Below are 11130 nucleotides of genomic sequence, written 5' to 3'. Positions count from 1 at the left end.
TTTTCACTATTATTAAGGACGAGATGTTTAGGGTTTTGTAACATAAGAATTGTGGGTACGTAGCTCAGATCGTAAAGTGCTTGCTTTGTATGCAAGAGGTATAGGGATTGATACCTTACATCTTTAAAATAAAACTATCTATTATTAAATATATTTTTTACTTTCAATTTTCCCTCATTCATGACATGTTGAGTAGCAATATTTCTTCATTTTCATTATTAGTGAGATTAAATTCAGGCCACTAACTTCTCTTTGGTGGGGAGACTATAAATATCCTAATGTCCTCAAATTATTATGTAAAAATTAGATTCAAGAGGAATGGAATTGATCTCTCAAGTTTAGAAGTTCCATTCGAGCATTATCTCTACCATTTCTAAGTTTCAGCCAATTGTTGGGGGTAGAATTGCACATGAGTCTATCAAGTTCGACTGTGTGGTTGAGTGAAATTCTCAACCTTCTACTTATTTTTGGGATTTATTCTCTTCCTATTCATTGTAATTTATTCTAATACAAACAAGTTTGTTTTTTAGGGAATGTATTAAACACATGGGTTTATTAATTACTGTGAACTTTTATTTAAAATGAAGTAAATACAAATGGAGTAAGTATATATACCGATAAAAGAGGAATTATGTTTACTAGAACATTTTTTTTTTTAATATGAGATAGAAGTAAACATACAAGTAAAAAGAAACTACATAAACTTAAAGAAGTTGATCCCATTTTACCATATAAATATTGTTAAAGGATAGCAAAGAAGTAGTTTTGACATATCAAATGTATATATTTTTTAAAACTAAAATTAAAAAATTAAAAAATTAAAAAAATTAAAAAATATATATAAAATAAAAGTCGTTTTCATAAACATAGTTTGTGGTGAAATTTTGCTTAAAATTCAAATGTATTGTTTCAATATCTATCCCAAATGAATGCATATGCTTTAGTGGCAATGCAGCTTCAACCAAAATAATTTGAGCTTGGTCATTCATAATCATGTGGGTACAAGGTAGGAATTATAGGATATGAACTTTATTTATGTCAATATTTTTTACATTCAATTTTCCCTTATTCCTGACATGTAGAGTAGCGATATTTCTTCATTTTCACTATTATTGATGACGGAAAATTTAGGGTTTTGTGATTTAAGAGTTGTGGGTATTTAGCCAGATGGTAGGGCGCCTGCGTAGCATGCGAAAGGTACGAGGATCTATACCCTGCATCTTCAAAAGAAACTATTTGTTATTCATATCTTATTTCTATTCAATCTTTCCTTATTTATGACATAATGAGCCGGAGATATTTTTTTATTTACACAATTATTGATGACGGGACGTTTAAGATTTTCCAATGTAAGAGTTGTGCGGATGTAGATCAAATGGTAGAGCACTTGCTTCTCGTGTGGGTAGTACGGGGATCAATACCTTGCATCTCCAAATGAACGGATTGTTAAATATATTATTTCTTTTCAAAATTTTCATATTTACGACATAATGAGCAGGTATAATTTTTCATTTTCACTATTATTGATGACAAGACGTTTAGGGTTTTGTGATATAAGAATNCAGAGTTGTGGTATTTAGCCAGATGTTAGAGCGCTTGCGTAGCATGCGAAAGGTACGGGGATCTATACCCTGCATCTTCAAAAGAAACTATTTGTTATTTATATTTTATTTCTATTCAATCTTTCCTTATTTATGACATAATGAGCCGGGATATTTTTTTATTTACACAATTATTGATGATCGGACGTTTATTATTTTCCAATGTAAGAGTTGTGCGGATGTAGATCAAATGGTAGAGCACTTGCTTCTCATGTGGGTAGTACGGGGATCAATACCTTGCATCTCCAAATGAACGGATTATTAAATATATTATTTCTTTTCAAAATTTTCATATTTACGACATAATGAGCAGGTATAGTTTTCATTTTCACTATTATTGATGACGAGAAGTTTAGGGTTTTGTAATATAAGAATCGTGGGGATGTAGCTCAGATGGTAGAGCCCTTGCTTTGCATGCGAGAGGTATGGGGATTGATACCCTACATCTCCAAAACAAAACTATTTATTATTAAATATGTTATTTCTTTTCAAGTTTTCCTTATTCATGACATGTTAAGTAGCGATATTTCTTCATTTTCACTATTATTGATGATGGAAAATTTAGGGTTTTGTGATGCAAGAACTGCGGGGATGTAGCTTAGAAGGTAGAGCGCTCGCTTAGCATGCGAGAGGTACGGGGATCGATACCCCGCATCTCCAAAAGAAACTCTATTCAATCTTTCCTTATTTATGACATCATGAGCNTTTCACTATTATTGATGACACGGGACGTTTAGGGTTTTCTGATGTAAGAATCAGAATCATCAGAATGTAGATTAGATTTTAGATCGCTTTCTTAGCATGTGAGAAGTNTTTCATTTTCACTATTATTGATGACGGGACGTTTAGGGTTTTTTGATGTAAGAATCAGAATCATCAGAATGTAGATTAGATTTCAGATCGCTTTCTTAGCATGTGAGAAGTATAGGGATCCTGAGAATGTAGATTAGATTTTAGATCGCTTTCTTAACATGTGAGAAGTATGGGGATCCATACTCGCATCTCTAAAGGATTAATGAGTAGCGATATTTTTTCATTTTCACTATTATTGATGATAAGACGTTTAGGATTTTATGTCATAAGAAACTTGGGGATGTAGCTCAGGTGGTAGAGCGCTCGCTTTGCATGCGAGAAGTATAGGGATCGATACCCCGCATCTCCAAAATAAAACTATCTATTATTAAATATGTTATTTCTTTTTCAATTTTTCCTTAGTCATGACATGTTGAGTAGCGATATTTCTTCATTTTCACTATTACTAAAGACAAAAAATTTAGGATTTTGTGGTGCAAGTAATGTGGGGATGTAGCTGAGATGGTATTGCGCTCGCGAGCATGTGAGAGGTATGGGGATCGATACCTCATTTGAATCATGGGGATGTAGCGAGCACTTGCTTTCCATGCGAGAGGTATGGGGACTGGGACTGGTACCGCATCTCTAAAGGATAACTATCAATTATTAAATATATTAATTATTTTCAATTTATTTTTATTTATGACATAATGTGCAGAGATAGTTTTTTATTTTCACTCTTATTGATGACGAGACATTTAGGGTTTTGTGATGTAAGAATCGTGTGAATGTAGCTTAGATGGTAGAGTGCTCGCTTAGCATGCAAGAGGTATGGCGATCAATACCTCTTATCTCCGAAAGAATCTATTTGTTAAATATTTCTTCATTTTCACTATTATTAATGAGATAAAATTTGGAGTTTTGTGATATAAGAGTTGTGGGGATGTAGCTTAGATGGTAGAGCTTAGCATGCAAGAGGTATAGGGATCGTTACTTTGCATATTTGCATCTCTAGAAGAAAATATATTTCCTTATTTATGACATAATGAGCAGAGATTTTTTTCGTGGGATGTAGCTCAAATGATTTTATTTCTATTCAATCTTTTCTTATTTTGATATATTGAGTTTTGATATATTGAGTATAGATATTTTTTTATTTTCACTATTATTTGTGATGGTAGGTTTAGGATGTGATGACGTAAAAATTGTGGGGATGTAGGTCAGATGGTAGAGCGCTAGCTTCGCATGTGAGAAGTACGGTGCGATACCCTGCATCTCCAAAGGAATCCTACTACCAAATATTCTATTTCTATTTCAAATTTTTCTTATTTATGATATAATGAGAAGGGATAGTTTTCATTTTCAATATTTTATTCTATTCAATTTTTCCTTATTTTTTACCTAATGAGCCGAAATATTTTTTCATTTTCACTATTATTCATGACTTGCAGTTTTGAGTTTTGTTATGTAAGAATTATGGGGATGTAGCTAAGATGGTAGAGTGCATCTCCTAATGAAACTATTAGTTATTAATATTTTATTTCTATTCAATCTTTCCTCATTTTTAACATAACGATCATAAATATTTTTTCATTTTCACAACGCACAGTTTTGGGTTTTGTTATGCAAGAATTGTGGAAATGTAGCTAAGATGGTAGAGTGCTCTGTTTGCATGCGATGGTACATTTTCACAACGCACAGTTTTGGGTTTTGTTATGCAAGAATTGTGGAAATGTAGCTAAGATGGTAGATTGCTCTGTTTGCATGCGATGGTACAGGGATCGATACACCTTTAAATGCTCTATAATATGGTGGTGCCTTAATGGGATAGATATTTTATATGGGCTGTATACACCTTTAAATGTGGTTTGCTACTCGCAAAAAAAGATAGGGATAGTTAAATTTTTAAGTCACTTTTGAGAAGTATGGTGTGGGATAAATTGGATTATTGCATATTATTTCTAAGAATATATTAAATCTTTGGACTAATGTTTGTCATTTGTAGAGATGACATATAACCGAGGAATTCATAGTACCGTTCTCCTTTAAAGAAATTCATAGTACCACTCATTTGTTCTCCTTCTGAAAATGTTTATGGATTTAATCTGCTTATTATTTCTAAGAATATTAAGTCTTGGGACGAATGTTTGCCATTTGTGAGATGGCATATAATAGAGCAATTCATAGTATCGTTCTCCTTTAGAGCAATTCATAGTACCACTCATTGTTCTTCTTTTGAAGATGTTTATGGATTTAATCCACTTACTCCTCTTGATTTGCTTTCTATTCATTCTAATATTTTTGTGAGTAAAGCAACCACAAGTAAGGCAGATCTGATCAAAACATTGAAAGGAGACAATTGAGAAACAAAAAGTTATTTTAATCGTTATTTTAAGAATTAAATATTTTTGTGAGTAAAGCAACCATAATTAAGGTCTGATCAAAACANCATTTTTAACATAACGATCATAAATATTTTTTCATTTTCACAACGCACAGTTTTGGGTTTTGTTATGCAAGAATTGTGGAAATGTAGCTAAGATGGTAGAGTGCTCTGTTTGCATGCGATGGTACATTTTCACAACGCACAGTTTTGGGTTTTGTTATGCAAGAATTGTGGAAATGTAGCTAAGATGGTAGATTGCTCTGTTTGCATGCGATGGTACAGGGATCGATACACCTTTAAATGCTCTATAATATGGTGGTGCCTTAATGGGATAGATATTTTATATGGGCTGTATACACCTTTAAATGTGGTTTGCTACTCGCAAAAAAAGATAGGGATAGTTAAATTTTTAAGTCACTTTTGAGAAGTATGGTGTGGGATAAATTGGATTATTGCATATTATTTCTAAGAATATATTAAATCTTTGGACTAATGTTTGTCATTTGTAGAGATGACATATAACCGAGGAATTCATAGTACCGTTCTCCTTTAAAGAAATTCATAGTACCACTCATTTGTTCTCCTTCTGAAAATGTTTATGGATTTAATCTGCTTATTATTTCTAAGAATATTAAGTCTTGGGACGAATGTTTGCCATTTGTGAGATGGCATATAATAGAGCAATTCATAGTATCGTTCTCCTTTAGAGCAATTCATAGTACCACTCATTGTTCTTCTTTTGAAGATGTTTATGGATTTAATCCACTTACTCCTCTTGATTTGCTTTCTATTCATTCTAATATTTTTGTGAGTAAAGCAACCACAAGTAAGGCAGATCTGATCAAAACATTGAAAGGAGACAATTGAGAAACAAAAAGTTATTTTAATCGTTATTTTAAGAATTAAATATTTTTGTGAGTAAAGCAACCATAATTAAGGTCTGATCAAAACATTGCATAAAGAGGTGAACGAGATAATTGAGACACAAAATTTCAAAGTTGCTTAAAGAATTAACAAAGGATGGAAGGAAATGATTTTTCAACCCGATAACTGGGTTTGGATACATTTTCGCAAGGAGCGATNTTGCTCTGTTTGCATGCGATGGTACAGGGATCGATACACCTTTAAATGCTCTATAATATGGTGGTGCCTTAATGGGATAGATATTTTATATGGGCTGTATACACCTTTAAATGTGGTTTGCTACTCGCAAAAAAAGATAGGGATAGTTAAATTTTTAAGTCACTTTTGAGAAGTATGGTGTGGGATAAATTGGATTATTGCATATTATTTCTAAGAATATATTAAATCTTTGGACTAATGTTTGTCATTTGTAGAGATGACATATAACCGAGGAATTCATAGTACCGTTCTCCTTTAAAGAAATTCATAGTACCACTCATTTGTTCTCCTTCTGAAAATGTTTATGGATTTAATCTGCCTATTATTTCTAAGAATATTAAGTCTTGGGACGAATGTTTGCCATTTGTGAGATGGCATATAATAGAGCAATTCATAGTATCGTTCTCCTTTAGAGCAATTCATAGTACCACTCATTGTTCTTCTTTTGAAGATGTTTATGGATTTAATCCACTTACTCCTCTTGATTTGCTTTCTATTCATTCTAATATTTTTGTGAGTAAAGCAACCACAAGTAAGGCAGATCTGATCAAAACATTGAAAGGAGACAATTGAGAAACAAAAAGTTATTTTAAGAATTAAATATTTTTGTGAGTAAAGCAACCATAATTAAGGTCTGATCAAAACATTGCATAAAGAGGTGAACGAGATAATTGAGACACAAAATTTCAAAGTTGCTTAAAGAATTAACAAAGGATGGAAGGAAATGATTTTTCAACCCGATAACTGGGTTTGGATACATTTTCGCAAGGAGCGATTTCCATCTCAAAGGAAGACAAAGTTACATCCAAGAGGGGATAACCCTTATCAAGTCCTTAAAGTAATTAATAACAATGCATATAAAATGATTTTTCTGGAGAATTTTCAACACATTCTACTTTCAATTTTCAATGTTGTTGACTTGAGTCCTTTTGATGTAGGTGATGATTTTTCTAATTCGAGGACGAATCCTTTTGAAGAGAGCGAAGATGATAAGGATCACAGTGATCCAAATGTTCCAACTGGACCAGCCAAGAAGATTCAACAAGTATTTATTCTTCATGTTCCAACTGGACCAGCCAAGAAGATTCAACAAGCATTTATTCTTCATCTATAAAATTGGATAGGCTTTGTTCAACTCTCATTTCATGTGTTACAAGCTTATTCGATTGAGAAAGAACCATTTGTAGCTTCACAAGTGAATATTTACACAGTTGAAGTGAAGATGAAGTTGCAAGCATAGTTAGATGAGTTGTTAGAAAACTTTATTTATTTTTAATTCATAAAGTATGTAATGGTCAAATTGACCCGGGGGAGATTTTTAATTCATAAAGTATGTAATGGTCAAATTGACCCGTTCTTTGGTGGAGATTGAAGTGGATTGAGATTAAATCCAGGCCACTAACTTCTTTTATGGGGAGACTATATATATCTTCAAATTATTATCTAAAAATCAGATTTTAGAGGAATGAAATTGATCTCTGAAGTTGCCCCTTAAAAATCACCATCTCTCTCATTTCTTAGTTTCAAGCAATTGTTGGGGGTAGAATTGGGTTGGGGTAGAATTGCACATGAGTCTATTAAGTTTGATTGTGTGGTTGAGTGAAATTCTCAACCTTTTACTTATTTTCAGGATTTCTTCTCTTCCTATTCATCTTAATTTATCTTAATTTTTCAGTATTTCTTCTCTTCCTATTCATTGTAATTTATCTTAATACAAACAAATTTATTTTTTAGGGGAATGTATTAAGCACATGGGTTTATTAATTACTGTGAACTTTTATTTAAAATGAAGTAAATATAAATGGAGTAAATATTTAAAATGTATTAAGCACCTCGGTTTATTAATTATGTTTACTAGCACATTTTTTTTTAAACATGAAATAGAAGTAAACGTAGTAATAAAAAGAAACTAAATAAACTTAAAAGAAGTTAATCCCATTTTACCGCATAAATATTGTTAAAGGGTAGCAAAGAAGTAGTTTTGACATATCTAGGTTTTGACAACTAAAATTAAAAACTAAAAAAATATAAAAATATAAAAATATAAAATAAATATAAAATAAAAGTTGTTTTCAAAAACTTAGTTTGGGGTGAAATTTTACTTAAAATTCAAATGTATTGTTTCAATATCTATCCCAAAGGAATGCATATGCTCTAGTGGCAATCCAACTTCAACCAAAATAATTTGAGCTGGGTCATTCATAATCGCAAAGGTACACGGTAGGAATTATAGGATATGAACTTTATTTATGTCAATATTTCTTAATAATATTAATTGAAGTACATCCAATTCAGAACAAATTCTATTATGTGATGGACAATGTGAAATTAATGTGACAATAATAGTAGGTTCTAAAGCACAAAAAAAATACATGGATAAATTTAAAATCTTGAGGCACACAAAATACATGGACTAGCAACTAAAAATGATTGATCCACTTTAAAGGCATTTGGTTTAGTGGTATAATTCTTATTTTGGGTGCGAGAGGTCTTGAGTTCGATTCATGAAATGCCTCCACAATTATATCAAATTAAATAGTTTGTTGTTTCTTTGTTGGGTTGTTGGTTTATTTGATAACTCCTTGAATATTAGAATAATTCAATATTAACATCTCTTACTTACCATCTTAGGAAACAAAAATTAAGGCGAGCAACCTAGTGCTTTAATAAATACTCTTCCTTATGATTACATATTAATGGTGTAATATGTTGAATGGCCGGTCAAGACCTCAACCTCGTGTATTTATAGATCTGTAACAAAGGATAGGGTCAAGACCTCACCCTCATGTATTTATAGATGTGTAACAAAGGATAAAAGGCCCTCATGTATTTATAGATGTGTAACAAAGGATAAAAGGAAACGAGCAACCTAGTGCTTTAATAAATACTCTTCCTTATGATTACATATTAATGGTGTAATACGTTGAATGGCCGGTCAAGACCTCAACCTCGTGTATTTATAGATCTGTAACAAAGGATAAATCAATAGGGGGGACAGATAGGTGGCACCAATGTTGTCACGCCACATGCTATAGGCGATCAGGGACAGATAGGTGGCACCAATGTTGTCACGCCACAGGCTAGGCGATCGCGCTTGCGAAATCCCGAGCTCACGCAAGAGGACTTGGATCCAGGTTAATTTGGCAGTGGCATAAGCAACCGCCTTGCGAGAAACAGTCGATTATTTCCTTGAACTCCTGGAGATAAGATTGCCACCAAAGAAGAGCGGGACAATAAATCTTGAATGTATTTATGTTGTGTTAGAACAAGTCCATTGGAAGTAGGGTGGATCTCAATCCCAAGAAAATAGCGGGACAATAAATCTTGAATGTATTTATGTTGTGTTAGAACAAGTCCATTGGAAGTATGGTGGATCTCAATCCCAAGAAAATAACTCAAAATGCCAAGATCCTTGACGGCATAATCATCTTAAAGCTCTGTAAGAAGTTTCTTATCCTTGACGGCATAATCATCCTGAAGCTCTGTAAGAAGTTTCTTAGTAGCCGTAGAAGATAAGCTGATGATAATCTTTTTCAACTGTGTTCATTAACTTAGTAGCCGTAGCAGATAAGCTGATGATAATCTTTTTCAACTGTGTTTATTAACTTACCCTACAGCTAATTGTGTAAGACCCATTAAACGTAACATACCTTATAGCTAATTGTATAAGACCCATTAAACGTATGTATCAAATAAACATACCTTAACATACCTTAGTAGCCGTAGCAGATAAGCTGATGATAATCTTTTTCAACTGTGTTTATTAACTTACCCTACAGCTAATTCTGTAAGACCCATTAAACGTAACATACCTTATAGCTAATTGTATAAGTCCCATTAAAGGAATCAATCTCTGGATGAAGAATTTTGTACTCAAAGTTCTAAATTTGAAATTTAAAATGTTTACATAAAGTAAACAGATGGGTTCCAATGTTCCGAGCCTCCATTTGCTTATTTTTCTTTAAACTCTCCTAGAAAAACTAACTATTTGGGCTCTTAATGAATCAATCTCTAGATGAAGAATTTTGGACGCAAAGTTCTAAATTTGAAACTTAAAACGTTTACAGAAAGTAAACAGATGGGTTCCAACGTTCCGAGCCTCCATTTGCTTATTTTTCTTTAAACTCTCTTAGAAAAACTAACTATTTGGGCTCTAGAATGTTGGATATGGAGGCCGACTATTTGCAGTAAAAATCTGATAGAGTAGGCGATCCATTTGCCTAATATATATAAATATATATACTAAATATTTATATATAGTAGGCGGTTATATATGTTAAATCTATATATATAATAAATTGAAATCATATATATACCCATTAGTCGGTGCTTTCAAAATGTACATTTCTCATTCTTCATACCCTCTCTTTGCATACGCCATTAATACAAAACTTTTAGTCAATATATCTCCTTACATTTTCTCTATCATGTTTTTTGTGTTCATTTAGATCGAGTGTGTGCGTTGTTGTGTGATCCTAATAATGGGCATCAGAGCGAGGCGAGATTCACCGCGATCTATGAGGATGGAAAGTTCAAAGACAATAATTGAAAAGTTTGATGGATTCGATATCAGTTTCTAGAAGATGTAGATGGAAGATTATATGTACCATAAAGATCTTTAGAAACCCCTTTTGGGGGTAAGGCCGAATACCATAGCCGCGGAGGAGTGGAAACTCAAGGATCGTCACACCTTACGGTTGATCTGGTTGATGCTGTCCAGAAACACGACGTTCAACATCATCAAAGAGAAGACGACATCGGGCCTATTGAAGGTGTTGTCGAATATGTACGAAAATTCGTCAGCTATGAAGAAGATGTTGTCAAATATATACAAATGTCTTAAGGTAGATTTGTTGCAGATCATATAAATTAGTTCAACATGATTGTCAGTCAATTGAGCTCAGTGGAAATTATGTTTAAAAAATGAAATTAAAGCTTTAATTTTGATGTCATCTTTACCCGGGACGTGATATACTGTTGTTGCTGCAATCAACAGTTCACGAGAATCTAATAAACTTAAGTTTGATGAAATTCGAGATGTCGGTGAAAGTATTCCCAAATGGGAAATTAGAGATTCATCTGGCAATACTCTCAATGTTGATCGAAGGGAAAGAAGTAAATCAAAGAGCCCAAACAAACATGGGCGATCAAAATAAAGGGATCGAGAAAATTCTCCAAACAAACCAAACGTAAAGTGTTGAAAATGTGGAGAAAAATGACACTTTCGGA

The 11130-nt window shown here is 32.8% G+C and overlaps 2 non-coding genes across 2 annotated transcripts; both read left to right on the top strand.

Annotated features, from left to right (window-relative positions):
• Positions 1–2188: 2188 nt before the first annotated feature.
• Positions 2189–2261, top strand: TRNAA-AGC. Its single transcript has one exon. It is a non-coding gene; the product is annotated as a tRNA-Ala (tRNA).
• A 429-nt stretch (positions 2262–2690) lies between these two features.
• Positions 2691–2763, top strand: TRNAA-UGC. Its single transcript has one exon. It is a non-coding gene; the product is annotated as a tRNA-Ala (tRNA).
• Positions 2764–11130: the final 8367 nt, after the last annotated feature.

Source organism: Cucurbita pepo, chromosome LG01, assembly GCF_002806865.2.
Source record: "Cucurbita pepo subsp. pepo cultivar mu-cu-16 chromosome LG01, ASM280686v2, whole genome shotgun sequence".
Lineage (NCBI taxonomy): Eukaryota > Viridiplantae > Streptophyta > Magnoliopsida > Cucurbitales > Cucurbitaceae > Cucurbita > Cucurbita pepo.
The sequence above is the reverse complement of the archived record's forward strand: the minus strand, read 5'-3'. Positions and strand labels throughout refer to the sequence as shown.